Raw genomic sequence first — 17,293 nt, 5'->3', positions numbered from 1 at the left:
ATACAGCCCACGGAGCAAGGATGTTAGCAGGACACGTAGCCTCCTCCATTGTATTCCAAGGACAGGACGGAGGATTCTAATAATACTAATAAGAATAAACTATGTCTCCATATTATTATAGATGTATTATCAGATTATGCCAGAAGTCATCCAGTGCTTGCATGCCATAGAGGTAACAATCATGTTAGAGGGCGTGATAATGTGTAATGGTTCTGTAACTGACATGACCAGTGTATAAAAGGTCTGTGATTTGTTCTCCTCCTTGTTACTTGTGCACTAACCCTGAGAGATGCACTTATACTCTCAGTAACATTATTTAATTCATTAATAAAGTACTTATTCTTAATAATATCCGTGCCGGAGGAATTACTTGGTGAAGCAGCACCTGGGAGAATTCATTCCTGTATAAAAGGGATTTTCTATAGCTGGAGGCACTGGCTTCCAGGACTTACAGAATGCACCTCATCATGTATCCAGTGTAACCATAGTGACGGGGGGAGAACTACTTGCTGATTGGCCAGTGGCTTGAGGGTCTTCACTAGTCATCTCTCGATATCTTGGTGAGTAATAGAAATTATTGTATTTATAATACATGTTCCTATACTCAGAGATAGTGTGAGAGAGATAATATTGGTGATCGGGTGTCTTCTACTAGGTGTTGGACTCATCAATATGTGAATTTGACATAGTGTAGCTGCATATAAGTAATTTTGTAATTAAATTATTGAAGTAGTAAAATTAAATTAAATTGATAAATAAAATAATAACATATTTTAAACTATAGTCTGATCAGCTATATATATATATATATACATACATATATATAAAAAATACAATAATAATAAATATAATTGGCAGTTTATTAATTTACTGAACGTTTAAATTATAAGTAAGAATAATTGAAATTTGTGACGTAATTAGAGACATTTATATTGATATGTGGAATATTGGTTGGGGTGGAGCCATTTTTTTTCTTAAGACAGACGTGTCCCAAGGTGTAATATAGACCTGTAGAAAATATGGGCGCTGATATTTCCTTGGAGAAAAGGGCTAAAATTCGCTCAGAACAATCATGTGCATATTACATCATGAAACAAATGAATCCTGATTATGTGCAGTTCTGTGATGAATGGTATAAATTGACAAAAGGTAACAGGATGTGTTTTCCTGTGTATGGAACATTTAACACAGACAGTTTAGATTTAGTTGGGGAAAAGATTTAATCTCTTCTTTGAGCACAGCACAGAGAAAAACATTTGCAGTGTTTACATAATTGGTATCATCACTCTATAACCAGGGATAGGAAACCTCAGGCCCGGGGGCCGCATAAGGCCCCCAGAATCATTTGGTCTGGCCCTCTGAACTTTTTTCTGCTAGACTCATCTGGCTAGCACTGTACCTAGAATGGCACCCTGCAGCCAGAATCTATGCAGCAGTGCCACCTGGAGCGTCCTTAGGATGCTTCAGACAGTCACACTGCTGCCCTCACAGCTCCCTGGAGCATCTTCGGGATGCTCCAGGCATTGCTTTAATCACCAGTAATTGTGGTTCGCCCCCCCCGTGTGACATCACACAGAGGGGGCGTGGCCTGAATAGAGCCCACAAATAATGTTATATATATCAAAATGGCCCTCGGCAGAATAAGGGTCCCTCTCCTCTGCTCTAAACTGTATAAACTGCAGACTGTAAAGGGGGGTGTTTAGCCCATGGTTCCAGTGTGAGATAACACCTTATACCCTATGCTCCCACAGAATACTTGTCCTCCTGCATATTGTCCATTGTTCCCTGAAAATATCACTGGTATATCAGATGTACAGTGGCATGATGAATTACAGATGGCAGGTCTTGCATGTAAGGTGGTAGATTCCCCCAGACAAGTACCAGTATTTGCCTCACAGCCTGTATCTGCATCAGCTTCGTTGGTTTATGCAGAAGGAGCACGTCTGTAATTACCTAAGTCAGCACCAGTTGGTTTATGCAGAAGGAGCACGTCTGTAATTACCTAAGTCAGCACCAGTTGGTTTATGCAGAGGTAGCACGTCTGTAATTACCTAAGTCAGCACCAGTTGGTTTATGCAGAAGGAGCACGTCTGTAATAACCTAAGTCAGCACCAGTTGGTTTATGCAGAGGTAGCACGTCTGTAATTACCTAAGTCAGCACCAGTTGGTTTATGCAGAGGTAGCACGTCTGTAATAACCTAAGTCAGCACCAGTTGGTTTATGCAGAGGTAGCACGTCTGTAATAACCTAAGTCAGCATCAGTTGGTTTATGCAGAAGGAGCACGTCTGTAATTACCTAAGTCAGCACCAGTTGGTTTATGCAGAAAGAGCACGTCTGTAATTACCTAAGTCAGCATCAGTTGGTTTATGCAGAAGGAGCACGTCTGTAATTACCTAAGTCAGCATCAGTTGGTTTATGCAGAAGGAGCACGTCTGTAATTACCTAAGTCAGCATCAGTTGGTTTATGCAGAAGGAGCACATCTGTAATTACCTAAGTCAGCACCAGTTGGTTTATGCAGAAGGAGCACGTCTGTAATTACCTAAGTCAGCATCAGTTGGTTTATGCAGAAGGAGCACGTCTGTAATTACCTAAGTCAGCATCAGTTGGTTTATGCAGAAGGAGCACGCCCAAAAATACTTCAGTCAGCACCAGTTGGTTCAGATTCGAGTGATGATACTGAGGAATTAAAATCAATTTATTATGAACATGATGTTGTAAAATCTGATCCTGAACAGTCTGTTGGGGAAACAAAGGATAAAACTGCTTATGAGCTTAAAAAAGAAAAAGCAGCAAAGTTACAATCTGAGGCAATGATTACTAAGGAAACCTAGAGAAGTGCAGGAAAATATAAGGACTAAGGCCCTCATTCAGAGCCGTACGCTCTGAGCAGAGCGCACACTCTGAATGAGGGCCGCCCTCCATAAAAATGGAGCGTCCTCCTGGACGCTCGTATAGCTGTGGGTCACCACCCACTGCCTATACGAGCGTGCAGTTTGATGGCCATGATGGTCGCGACCATCGCGACCATCGAAACTGCGAGCCGGAGCCTGCGGTTGAGGTTTTCAACCGCAAGCTCCGGAGTGATTTTGGCTCTATCAGAGCCAAAATCACTCCCACTGACATCACTAGTGATGTCAGTGGGCCGGCTTCTGACGGGAGGTGTTCCCGTGGGAACGCCCCCGTCAGGGAGGCACGCCCCCGGCACACCCACCAAAGGGGGCGTGCTGTCAATCAACATCGACAGCACGCCCCCTTTGATCAGACACAACGAGCGAAGGAAAGTCCTTCGCTCGTCGCGTCTGGCGCATGCGCACGACGGAGCTCCCTCCGTCGTGCGCATGCTCAGTGCACACCATCGACCCACTTGCGAGCGGACAGCCGCTTGCGAGTGGGTCTGAATCAGGGCCTAAGACAGTGACATTACAGCCTGTGTGTGTATATACAGAGCCAGGAGAGCAGGGAGGGAAAGATTGGTTCCGCTGTGGGCCCCATGGAGACAGACAGCTTTGCAGCCTTAATGCAGAATTTACCTGACCCGAAAAAGAATTTGCAGAAAAGTTATAAATATGTTGAAACTTTATCATTATTACATGAGCCCACAGGGAAAGATTGGAAGCAGCTTATGTTAGCTATGTGGCCAGAGAACAGTGTAACATCTGAAGATATCATTACTGAGGTTATGCTTAATGCTACGCAGCTAACAGCAAAAGAACGGAAAACAGTTGTTAAATGAGTTGAGGAACAGTTGAAGCTACGTAGTGTTTCCACAGCAGATTGTATGGTCTAAACTGTATCAGACTAAACCGGATCTCTCTGAGGAACAGTTGAAGCTACGTAGTGTTTCCACAGCAGATTGTATGGTTTAACTGTATCAGACTAACAGGAACTCTCTGAGGAACAGCTGAAGCTACGTAGTGTTTCCACAGCAGATTGTATGGTCTAATTGTATCAGACTAAACAGGATCTCTCTGAGGAACAGCTGAAGCTACGTAGTGTTTCCACAGCAGATTGTATGGTCTAATTGTATCAGACTAAACAGGATCTCTCTGAGGAACAGCTGAAGCTACGTAGTGTTTCCACAGCAGATTGTATGGTCTAATTGTATCAGACTAAACAGGATCTCTCTGAGGAACAGCTGAAGCTACGTAGTGTTTCCACAGCAGATTGTATGGTCTAAACTGTATCAGACTAAACAGGATCTCTCTGAGGAACAGCTGAAGCTACGTAGTGTTTCCACAGCAGATTGTATGGTCTAAACTGTATCAGACTAACAGGATCTCTCTGAGGAACAGCTGAAGCTACGTAGTGTTTCCACAGCAGATTGTATGGTCTAAACTGTATCAGACTAAACCGGATCTCTCTGAGGAATAGCTGAAGCTACGTAGTGTTTCCACAGCAGATTGTATGGTCTAAACTGTATCAGACTAACCAGGATCTCTCTGAGGAACAGTTGAAGCTACGTAGTGTTTCCACAGCAGATTGTATGGTCTAAACCAGGGGTCTTCAAACTTGGCCCTCCAGATGCTGTGGAACTACACATCCCAGCATGCACTGCACATAGTTTTAGCATGCTGTTATATCAAAAAGGTGGCAGTGCATGCTGGGATGTGTAGTTCCACAGCAGCTGGAGGGCCTAGTTTGAAGACCCCTGGTCTAAACTGTATCAGACTAAACAGGATCTCTCTGAGGCAGTTGCTGATTATCATAAGAGGTTAATGGACAACCTATAAGATTTTGGTGGTATTACGGATGAGAATGTACAGGTTGCGTATATGGTAAAGGGATTGTTTATGGAAGGACTTAATGAGACATTATGTGAGAGGGTAACAATTCAGTATCCAGAATGGAAAGAGCAGACTTTCAGCTTTTTGGTGACTGCTGCTAAAAGACATGAGAGAAACATTTTGCAGAGAAAGTAAAAAACAAAAGAGAAATTAATGACATTACAGATTAGGAATCTGGAAAGTACTGTGCAGGATAACCGTAATAGAAATTGTTTTTCATGTGAAGAGTTTGGTCACTTTCAAAGCTGTGCCCGATGTTACTGTTACGACAGAGCATATTACCATTCCCAATGTGTCCCCCTCCCAGATTTATGGGCAGGAATGGGGAGTTCATTCCTGGATCCAGAGCAAGTTTTCACCCTCCTCCTCTTACTAGATTTTTTTTTTTCAAATATATTTATTTGATTTTTTTAAAAACAGAAACATACAATATATGTGGTATACCAAACATTGTGTCAGTCAGGGTTCAGCCTAGGATCGACTATCTGTTACCTCCGTGCCAGCTTCCCCTGACTCCTTGTGGTCAGACGTCTGGTGCGAGATGCTGAGTATTCTGCCTTAGGTGCTTTTGTGGACTTCCATGGTCGGCTGTGTGTGTTGGGAATCGGAGTTCCCATCATGGGCTCCACCATGACATTTCCTCTGATGTGACAGTCCTCCTAAGCAATGGTAGCATGATCTTCAGTCAGCTGATGCTGTGCTCCAATTAAATGCTACCCCTGGGTATAAATCCGCCTCCAGAACTCCAGGAAGTTGCCTGATCAACAGCTGTCACTCCTAGTGTACTAGTTGAGTTTTGTTCCAGGTTCCCTTGGTTTCCACATCTAGTTACTGGTGTTTCCCTGTGAGCAGCAGTGCGACCTACATCTCTGCCTGTATTATTGGTCAAGTGCACCCTGTGGTGCAAAAGTGCATCTGCACGCCATTTCCCTGTGTATTCCGTGTGTGTTAACCTGCGGTGCTAAAGTGCTTCAGCACTCCTCTCCTTGTGTTCCCTCGTGTGCCACCTCTCAGTGCAAATGTGCGTCCACACGCCATTCCCTGTGTATCCCTTGTGAGTTTACCTGTGGTGCTAAAGTGCATCTGCCCGGCATTTCTGGTGTATTCTTCTAGTGTACCTTTCAAGGGTCAATCCCAGTGTACCTCTCAAGTGCTAATTCTAAGTACCATCTTCTAGTTAACTCCTTGTGTAACAGTGCCTTGGTTAGGCACTTTCCCTGGTCCATTTGATATCCACAGTCTCTATTCCACGGAATCTTGAATACCTGGTCAAAGGACCGCGACCTGCCTGCAGGGTGCAGCTAAGCCCATATCCCGCTTGGAGGGGTCACTGGTGAACACCTCCCTGCAGGTTAGACTCCACACCATTAACCAGGTCTCTCATGTCCAAGATCTGTGGACGAGGAGTTCGGTTATCCAGGTCTCTCATCTCTGACTTCTTCCCTAAACTCAAGACCACTAACGGCATACCTGACACATTGGTACGTATATGTATACATATTTCAGAAATGCATTAAGTAAACCACTTTAATAATAAAAGCGGAACACAATAGAGGGAATAAAAAGGAGAAGGGAAAGAAAGGTAACAGAAAGGAGGTAAACTGAAGTAGATGAAGGGATTACATCTCAATACAAAGCAATACAATACAAATCAGTCATCTTTTGTGTCTCATCTCTAAACTGACTCTAAGAGACGTTTATAGAGGTACAATTCCGTTTTTTCAAATACTTTGAAGATACAAGGCTGGGTTTCTGCTGATAATGTCTCAACATATGGTCCCCATTTATGGTAGAATTTAATAACATCTTTCTCTATATTTATAAAGGTGGAATAACGATCATGAAAAAGAATATTAAGCAGCATGTTATGAACTGTCATGAGAGAAGGAGAAGACCTGGAGATCCATTATTTCAATATAGCTTTTTTGGCTGCTGTTACTAATATTATAAGGAAAGGTTGCATTTGTTTATTTAGTCCCTGTAATTTCCATTCTGTAAAATCTGCACATAAAAAAGCAGCCGGACTTTACATAAAGGAGGTTGAAAATTTTTAATTAATAAAGTGTAGTATTTTATACCTAAAACATTTAATTTGACAACATTCCCAAAAGTTGTGATAAAATGTAGCTGAGGGATGTTTGCATTTGGGGCAGGAGCCTGTCTCCTCTACAAAATGCTTCCTCTGGGCTTGGAATATATAAGCACCATACAATGTGTTCACATGGACTTCTTGAAGAGAAGTAGATTGTAAAACACGTAGAACGGAGTCGTAGTGTAAAAATATATCAGTGTCTTGTGTTATTGAGGGTATATTCAATGCCCATGATTTAACCAAGCCTCTGATAATTAACACAGGTCATCGGTATCAAGTCTGGGTATAGGTATCTAGTCCTATAGGTATTTTGACGTATCAAATTCAACAGGGACATCATTGGATCAGGAAAGTCTTGTCCAGACATAGCTTTCGGGAGAATTAATATAATGACGCATTTGAAAATAAGAGAAAAGATGGTATCGAGTTAGTCCATATTTTTCTTGAATAGCCCGATATGATAAAAGAAAGCCACCAGGGTCAAACACATCTGCAATCTTTTTAATCCCCTTAAGTTGCAATCTATAGTAAGTAGCATTTTCTATAACAGGTGTAAACATAGGATAACCCCAAAAGGGAATAAGAGGAGGTACACATGGGTTTCTCTTTAGGATTTTATCATCCACCATGTGTTATATGTGTCTCGAAAAATAATATGATCATATATCTGAGCAGGTAAATGAGATTTAGGGGTGTGAAGCAAAGTACCTGGAGAATATGGATATAGGAGAGCACAATAGAATTCATAAGACGTGTAAATACTTCTTTCCCATAACCTATCTGCAATATATCGGGAAAATATAGAGTGGGAGAATTGTGAAAGATCAGGCGTTCCCAGACCCCCATTACTGCGTGTCTTCTGCAATATATTGGGAAAATATAGAGTGGGAGAATTGTGAGAGATCAGGCGTTCCCAGACCCCCATTACTGCGTGTCTTCTGCAATATATCGGGAAAATATAGAGTTGGAGAATTGTGAAAGATCAGGCGTTCCCAGACCCCCATTACTGCGTGTCTTCTGCAATATATCGGGAAAATATAGAGTGGGAGAATTGTGAGAGATCAGGCGTCCCCAGACCCCCAATACTGCGTGTCTTCTGCAAATTACAGCGAGAGGTTCTTCATTTACCATTTTTCCATATAAGTTTCTGAAAAGACTTTGACAATAGCTTAACATCCTTCTGCCGAATGTTTAGGGAAGCATCTGCACAACATAGGACAGTTTAGGGAATACAATTGATTTTATAAGCGCAACTCTTCCCATTAATGAAAGTGGTAGTAATTGGCATTTTTATAGCATTGCAGTAATACAAGTAATCACTGGTGTAAAATTAATGTTATAGAGAGTAGATAATAGGGAAGTAATTTGTATTCCTAAATATTTAAATTTGGTAGTCACCACTTTAATGTCTTGGAAAGATTCCCCTAATAAAATTGTATTCCTTGCTGTTCCCAACGGCAAAAGTTCAGATTTATTGATATTAATTTTGTACCCAGAAAATGTTCCAAATTCTGAAATGATATCAAAAACTATAGGAAGGGAATAATTTGGATGGGATAAAAATAAAAGCATATTATCTGCAAATAAAGCTAAAGCTACTACATTTATGTTAATGCCTTGAAAGTCTGGGGAATGTCTGATAGCTATAGCTAAGGGTTCTAAAGACCTCTTGCTAGATTTTATAGAGCAGGTTTTTGCCCCCCTCCTCCTGCTGGGTTTTACACTCCTCGGTTTAAGCCTGTCACAATGGATCCAAACACACGGCCTTTTGTTCATAAGGGAGGGGTCAATTCTTTAGCTTGCCCATTGGATGAGGCGTGTACCAATATACTTGCATTACAGGTGCCTAAGGTGCCTGAACCTACAATACAAATACAAGTAGGTAATGATATTTACCCTTTCTTACTAGATACAGGTGCTGAGTGTAGTGTCTTAAAGGACAAAGGGACTATTTCAAAAAACATCACAGACTGTTCAAGTAGTAGGAATTACTGGTGAAATGATGACTCTCCCAGTTTCTACAAAACAGGACATTACACGAGGACCGATTTCTACAACACATGCAATTATTCCTTCAACAAAAGCTCCATCAAATTTGTTAGGGAGAGATTTGCTGTGTAAACTGCAATGTACAATTTACTGTACTCTGGATGGAGTATTTTTACAGATTCCAGGAAAATACACAGAGGATGCGCAGGCGTACTTGGATATGGCAAACGTTCCTACACCTATATATCCGGTGACTCTTACTCCAGAGATAGAACAAATGCTGGGAGAAGTTCCAGAAAAACTCTGGACAACAGATTCACAGGATGTTGGGTTGATGAATGATGCCCCGTCAGTGTATGTTGAGTTGTTGCCAGGTGAGTCTCCACCACACGTACCTCAGTACCCACTAAAACCAGAAGCAGATGTGGGTATAGAACCAGTTATCCAATCTCTCCTAACAAAAGGAATATTGGTGAAATGTATGAGTCCACCTAATACTCAGATATATCCAATTCCAAAGCAAAAAACAAGTACGGCTACAGGTAAAAGTATGGGTTGGCGGCTAGTGCAGGATTTAAGAGCTTTAAACAAAGTGGTAAAGTCACATTTTCCGGTAGTTCCGAATCCTGCAACCGTTCTGAGGCAGATACCTGAGGATACAACTCATTTTTCAGTTATAGATTTGTGCAGTGCTTTCTTTTCATTACCGATATATCCAGAATCACAATATCTTTTTGCCTTTACTTTAAGGTATTCAATATACCTGGACTAGGCTTAGTCATGGGTTTGTGGATTCACCAATAATTTTTTTCCCAGTACTTGCAAAACAACTTACAGTCTTTTGTACCAACAGGTGGTTCAGTTCTTATTCAATACGTGGATCATCTGCTATTGTTTCAAGTCATTTTAGACATCGCTAGAAGATACTAAACAACTGTTGTGTTTTCTTTCAGAGGCAGGTCACAAAGTTTCAAGAGAGAAGATTAAGCTCTATTCTGAAAAGGTTAAATACCTAGGTCATTGCTTGGCACCAGGCCAGACACCTAGATCCACAGAGGATTGCTTTCATTGATAAGCATCCTTTGCCTAAGACACAAAAGGAGGTGCGTGCATTTCTAGGAATGACTCAATGTTGCAGACAATGGATACCAGGGTTTTCTTCCGTTACATTAGCTTTACAGAAATTGATTTCTCATGATCAACCTCAACTTCTACAACATACACCTGAGTCAATTGAATCATTTGAGGAAATTAGAGAACTTCTGGCTGCAGCCCCGGCACTGGGTCTCCCACGTTATAAATTGCCCTTTCAACTTTATTGTACAGAGGATAAGAACACGGCCATAGGCATGTTAACTCAAATTCATGGGGACATGCATAGACCATTTGGTTATTTCAGTGCACAGCTCGATGCAGCTGCGAGAGCTCTGCCTACTTGTCTCGGAGCAGACAGGACTGCGGTTTTACTCGTAGATAAGACTCAGGACATTGTGCTTCAGCCTGAATTACATTTATACGTTCCACATGCTGTAGCTCAGTTACTAAACAATGCTCAGACCAGACATGTCGGCAGCCAGATTTTCATGTTGGGAGATTATCTTTTAACCCCTACTAATGTACATATCCACAAGTGTGCCACTCTCATTCCTGCTACATTGTTACCCGGGAGAGGAGAGATTTGAGGAAAAGGGGTTGATGAGCATGACTGCATGAAATACATGAGACAAAACTTCTGTAAGACCAGACATTTCTGAAGTTCCATTAGAAAATCCTGAATTGGTCTTTGTCACTGATGGCAGCTGTCACAGACAACATATGATGGCTCTTTGGTGACAGGGTATGCAGTGACTACACAGGATGAGATAGTGGAAGATAACCCATTGGGTCCACCACATTCAGCACAGGTGGCAGCTGTCACAGACAAACACATGATGGCTCTTTGGTGACAGGGTATGCAGTGACTACACAGGATGAGGCAGTGGAAGCTAACCCATTGGGTCCCCCACATTCAGCACAGGTGGCAGCTGTCACAGACAAACACATGATGGCTCTTTGGTGACAGGGTATGCAGTGACTACACAGGATGAGGTAGTGGAAGATAACCCATTGGGTCCCCCACATTCAGCACAGGTGGCAGCTGTCACAGACAAACACATGATGGCTCTTTGGTGACAGGGTATGCAGTGACTACACAGGATGAGGTAGTGGAAGATAACCCATTGGGTCCCCCACATTCAGCACAGGTGGCAGCTGTCACAGACAAACACATGATGGCTCTTTGGTGACAGGGTATGCAGTGACTACACAGGATGAGGTAGTGGAAGATAACCCATTGGGTCCCCCACATTCAGCGCAGGTGGCAGCTGTCACAGACAAACACATGATGGTTCTTTGGTGACAGGGTATGCAGTGACTACACAGGATGCGATAGTGGAAGATAACCCATTGGGTCCACCACATTCAGCACAGGTGGCAGAACTTACAGCATTAATAAGAGCATGCCAGCTAGCTGAAGGTAAAAGAGTTAACACCTATACTGACTCCAGATATGTGTTTGGGGTTGTTCAGGATTTTGGTGCAATTTGGAGGCATAGGGGTTATCTCACAGCTTCAGGAACCCCAATTGTTCATGACCTACAGTCAAAGAACTGATTGAAGCAATACAATTACCAAAAGTCGCAGTGATGAAGTGTCAGGCACATACTAAACAGAATGACACCATTTCCATGGGGAATAGATTAGTTGACACAGCAGCAAGAGAAGCAGTTAGTTTGACTATAAGTGAGGAACCAGTGGTAAACACTAAATTGATGTTGTTTAAGGAAATTACATTTGAGCTCTTAAAACAATGTCAGGAAAATACTCCCCACATTGAGGTTAATACTTGGAAGCTAAGAAATTGCAACAAAAGGGAAGATGGTGTTTGGGTAGATGCAGAAGGAAGACCAGTGGCACCAAAGGCGTTACTACCAGCCCTTGCAGAAGGTGCTCATGGACTAGTACATTTGGGAGCAGACAATATGAATCTCATTGTGCAATCTTATTGGTGTGCTCCAGGTTTCATGTCAGTGACTAGAGCCAAACGTCAAGGTTGTGTAATTTGCCTGAAGAACAATGTGGGGAAAACTGTACCTACAAAGGTAAATCATTTACCAAATTCCACAGGTCCTTTCCAGAGATTGCAAATAGATTATATTCAGGTACCTAAGTCCAGAGGGTTCAAGTACATGTTGGTTTGTGTTTGTATGTTCAGCAGGTGGATTGAAGGATGGTCTACGGCCACCGATACTGCGCAAATTGCAAGAATTTGTATGTAGATATGGTTTACCTTGTGTTATTTAAAGTGACAGGGGAACTCATTTTACAGGAAAAGTGTTTCAGAAAATGTGTGAAATTATGGGAATAGAATCAAAATTGCATACTCCGTATTATCCAAAGCGTCAGCCAAAGTTGAGAGACAGAATGGGGTTATAAAAATAGGCTAGCCAAATTTACAAGAGACAGGAATGGCGTGGCCCGAAGCCCTACCTTTGGTGCTTCATAGCATAAGAACCACACCTAAACCCTGCTCAATCTATCACCTTATGAGTTACTTTTGGGACTGCAACCACAAAACCTTACTAACCCAAAAATTGACTTTAAAATGCAACATGATTTGACTGGTTATTGTGTCATAAAATTGCTAAACAGTTGCAAGATCTGCGAAAAGCTCAACAAGATGTTCAACCAGCATCTGCAATTGGTCCAGCACATGAGATACAGCCTGGAGACTATGTTATGATAAGAAGTTTTTTACATTCTGGTTCCCTTACAGATCGATGGGATGGTCTTTGGCAAGTACTGCTGACAACAGACACAGCTGTAAAGGTTGCTGAGAACACCTGGATTCACGGCTCTCACTGCAAAAAGGACAGAGATCCGAGCTTAAAGGGACCAAAAGACTCAGGACCTCATTCAGAGTCGGTCGAAGCGGCCGCACGGTCGTACGCCACCGATGTTCGCTAAAGTGCGCATGCGTAAAGTTCGCAATGCGCGTGCGCAAACTAGCCGCTACGATCAGAAATTTCTCTCTCCTTGAACACAGCCAGGTCGGTAGTTTGAGTGACAGATTGGGGCGTTTGTGGGTGGTAACAGGGGAAGGTGCTTGAAAACGGGGGAGTGGAGATCCGAACGCAGGCGTGCCTAATTATGCGAATGCCGTTTTATGGGAGTGCATACGGTTTATGGGAGTGCATAATTAACAAAGTAGCGTCATGGCACATGTGACATGGGAGGTTTTTACACTGACATGATCGTAGTGCTTAAGAGAGGGTATGGTCAACCTTAAGCTCTACAACCAGTTCCGATGGTTCCTGATGGTTTCGAATAATCCTTATATGCCCGGAGATGACGTGTAATGGTACGAAAAGGGGGCGTATTTTTTTGTTTTCCGGCCGCTTCCTCCCCTTGGTCGGCCAGCTACCGATCCGAACTTAGGGACGCAACTTGCGAGGGAATCATTTGCATATCTGACCCCTTTTCCCGTACGACCGTGCGGCCGCTTCAACCGACTCTGAATGAGGTCCTCAGACTCAAGTGCTGAAATCAAGACCGAATTATATCTGAAATAACTCTTCAAGCAAGATGGAAGTGATTGCTTACCACAGACTGCAGGCCTAGACTGATGCAAAATAGAACTTTTAACATTGTGGTCTGTGTGTTGGGTTTCTTCCTAGTTATTTCAGTAGTGGGACTGATTTTTGCTGGAGAGCGAGCGAGCGAGGGTTCATGGTCTGGTTACTACACATCCAGTAATTTGGATGGAGTTTATTCTAATATTTCCTTTTCTAAGCAGGACAAGAGCTAAATGACCGGTGTCAGGAGACTGATTTACCATCCGTTGAAAAGTGTATTTGTGACTACTGTACTAAATCACCAGAGGAAAATTGTATATTGTGGTGTATGGAAAATATTGGTTATTATTCAGAGGAATATCCCATTCAGCAATATCATGCATTGGGGTATTCAATTACAGGCATAATTGACCATTGTCGCCATCGTTGGCGATATCGTCCATCCGATCGGCCAATATCATGGCCGATTTCCGCCAACGACGGCGAGGGCAGGCGAAAAAATTTGCAAAATCTCTTTTTGGGTAAAAATGTGGGGATTTCTTACAGAACACTTTGGACAGCCCCCCTAATGACACTTTAGCGAAAAAAAAACGTAAGTTGCACACTTTGGCAAAAAACGACCGCTGAAATTTCAGTTAAACATTTTTTTTCCATGAAAAATGCATTTAACGTATTGGGGCTGGTATTTCAGAGGGCCATAAGGATGTGCCAATTGTTTTAAACACCGCACATGGCTGGCGCAGGCGGTTTTTTATAACCGCTAAAAAAACGCCTGCGCCAGCCACGTGCGATGCTTAGAACACTTGACGCATCCTTATGGCCCTCCAAAATACCAGCCCCATTATGTTAAATGGATTTTTCATGGAAAAAAAAAATTAACGAAATTTCAGCGTTCGTTTTTTGCCAAAGTGCGCAGCTTACGATGGAGAAAACTTTTCTCCAGTTTTTTTTCTCCAATTAAGTTTTCGCCTGTTTTTTGGTGAAAAAACATCCGTTTTCGCCGCTAATTGAATACGGCCCATTGTTGGGTAAAATATTAAATGTTACTAACTGTTGGATGTGCACCAGAACTCCATTATTAAGTGGAGATATGCCACTGACACCAGTACCAGCTTTTCACACTGACATTACTAAGATACATACCATAGCTTGTGAGGATTGTTTTGCTAAATGGTCTGGTCAAAAGGTTACTGATACTTATAATCTGACAAAACCTCCAGTGATTACATTAGCTCCACATGTAAGTGAATATATTCCTTTTTGTTTTAATAAAACAATTTATGAAATGCAACAGTTACACCTCAGATTTGCACAACTGCAGGATTGTATACTATTCCTAGGCCCGAACACCCAATACAGCTAGGAAAGGCTGAGACAGGATACTGCAAAAACATCATTACTATGCACAAGCCCTATGTTCCTCAATGTGACAAATTCTGTAAGGTCTTCTGAAACCTGATTGTTTAACATGTACCACCGATTTTTATCAATCAATTATTATGAATCATTTGATTATACATTTCCTGTGAGGAAACCCAGGAATTCAGAGGATAATGAGACAGAGAAAGGCAGTAAGGTAGAAGGCCAGGTAAACAGCGAGGAAGATACTAGGACAGAAAATGGGTCAGAACAGGAGATATTTCACACGTCACCTGGGAATGATAGTTGCTACTATGGTATTAGGATTTGATGTTCCTTTCCTTTTGCCAAATGATCTCTATTACATATGTGGAAAATATGCTTACAAATGGTTACCAATCAATTCCTAAGGTATTTGTTATTTAGGTTGAGTGATTCCACAATTTTATGCCATAACTCATGATGATTTGCAAAAAGTTCTTTTGCAGGGTACCAATATTGGACGTTCTAAAACAGACATTGATCCAGTGAAAAAAAAGAGAATTTCTCTGATAAACATCGTATTGGTACAGCCTTTGATAACTTTCTTACATCTGGCAATTGGGGATATTTGGAAAATCAACAAGAGATTATTGATCTGGCTGAGTTTATGGACAATGTGACTGAACTTTATGATGAGACTTTCAGATATGTTGGGCATGAGTTAAAAGCATTTCGAAATGAACTATTGCAACACCGCCTAACGCTGGACTATCTAAATGCACAAGCGGGGGGATACTGTCTTACTCTTGAAACAAATCTTGGAGTTCATTGTTGCAATTATCTGACCAATGACACTACTGATCCGGAAGCTGTCATTACTAATTACATGAAAGAGGCTCATGATATGAAAGAAAAATTTTGCCATATACATTATGATAAAGATTCAGAAAACGTTTCATGGTGGTCATGGTTAGATCCTAGTAAATGGGTTTCAGTATTTAGAAAATGGTTTACCAATTTGTTTCATGCTATGACAGTTTATTCTTGCTATTGTGATCTTGGTTCTTCTCATCTATGCAGTCTACCGATGTGGCCTATGCTGTATTCAAGGGCTACACAGAGAGGTTGCTACAGTATGAGGGAAACAGGAACACATTACAATAAAGAGACACCTGGGATAGATATGGAGGAGCTTTATGTTCCAGTGTAATCTATAAATATGTCACATGTACAATAAAGAGACACCTGGGATAGATATGGAGGAGCTTTATGTTCCAGTGTAATCTATAAATATGACACATGTACAATACAGAGACACCTGGGATAGATATGGAGGAGCTTTATGTTCCACTGTAATCTATAAATATGACACATGTACAATAAAGAGACACCTGGGATAGATATGGAGGAGCTTTATATTCCAGTGTCATCTATACATATGACACATGTACAATACAGAGACACCTGGGATAGATATGGAGGAGCTTTATGTTCCAGTGTAATCTATAAATATGACACATGTACAATAAAGAGACACCTGGGATAGATATGGAGGAGCTTTATATTCCAGTGTCATCTATACATATGACACATGTACAATACAGAGACACCTGGGATAGATATGGAGGAGCTTTATGTTTCAGTGTAATCTATAAATATGAGCCATGTACAATAAAGAGACACCTGGGATAGATATGGAGGCGCTTTATGTTTCAGTGTAATCTATAAATATGACACATGTACAATACAGAGACACCTGGGATAGATATGGAGGAGCTTTATGTTCCAGTGTAATCTATAAATATGACACATGTACAATAAAAAGACACCTGGGATAGATATGGAGGAGCATTATGTTCCAGTGTAATCTATAAATATGTCACATGTACAATAAAGAGACACCTGGGATAGATATGGAGGAGCTTTATGTTCCAGTGTAATCTATAAATATGACACATGTACAATACAGACACCTGGGATAGATATGGAGGCGCTTTATGTTCCAGTGTAATCTATACATGTCACATGTACAATACAGAGACACCTGGGATAGATATGGAGGAGCTTTATGTTCCAGTGTAATCTATAAATATGACATATGTACAATAAAGAGACACCTGGGATAGATATGGAGGAGCTTTATGTTCCAGTGTAATCTATAAATATAACATGTACAATACAGACACCTGGGATAGATATGGAGGAGCTTTATGTTCCAGTGTAATCTATAAATATGACACATGTACAATAAAGAGACACCTGGGATAGATATGGGGGAGCTTTATGTTCCAGTGTAATCTATAAATATGACACATGTACAATAAAGAGACACCTGGGATAGATATGGAGGAGCTTTATGTTCCAGTGTAATCTATAAATATCACATATGTACAATAAAGAGACACCTGGGATATGGAGGAGCTTTATGTTCCAGTGTAATCTATAAATATGTCACATGTACAATACAGAGAC

The 17,293-nt window shown here is 41.5% G+C and overlaps 1 pseudogene; it reads left to right on the top strand.

The window, feature by feature from the left end:
• The first annotated feature begins 13,490 nt into the window (after positions 1-13,490).
• LOC148453883 (uncharacterized) lies at positions 13,491-15,801 on the top strand (annotated as a pseudogene).
• Positions 15,802-17,293: the final 1,492 nt, after the last annotated feature.

This window comes from Taudactylus pleione, unplaced genomic scaffold, assembly GCF_031769625.1.
Source record: "Taudactylus pleione unplaced genomic scaffold, aTauple2 ptg001067l, whole genome shotgun sequence".
Taxonomy (NCBI): Eukaryota; Metazoa; Chordata; class Amphibia; order Anura; family Myobatrachidae; genus Taudactylus; species Taudactylus pleione.
Note: the sequence above shows the minus strand (reverse complement) of the source record. Positions and strands in the feature narration are given on the sequence as shown.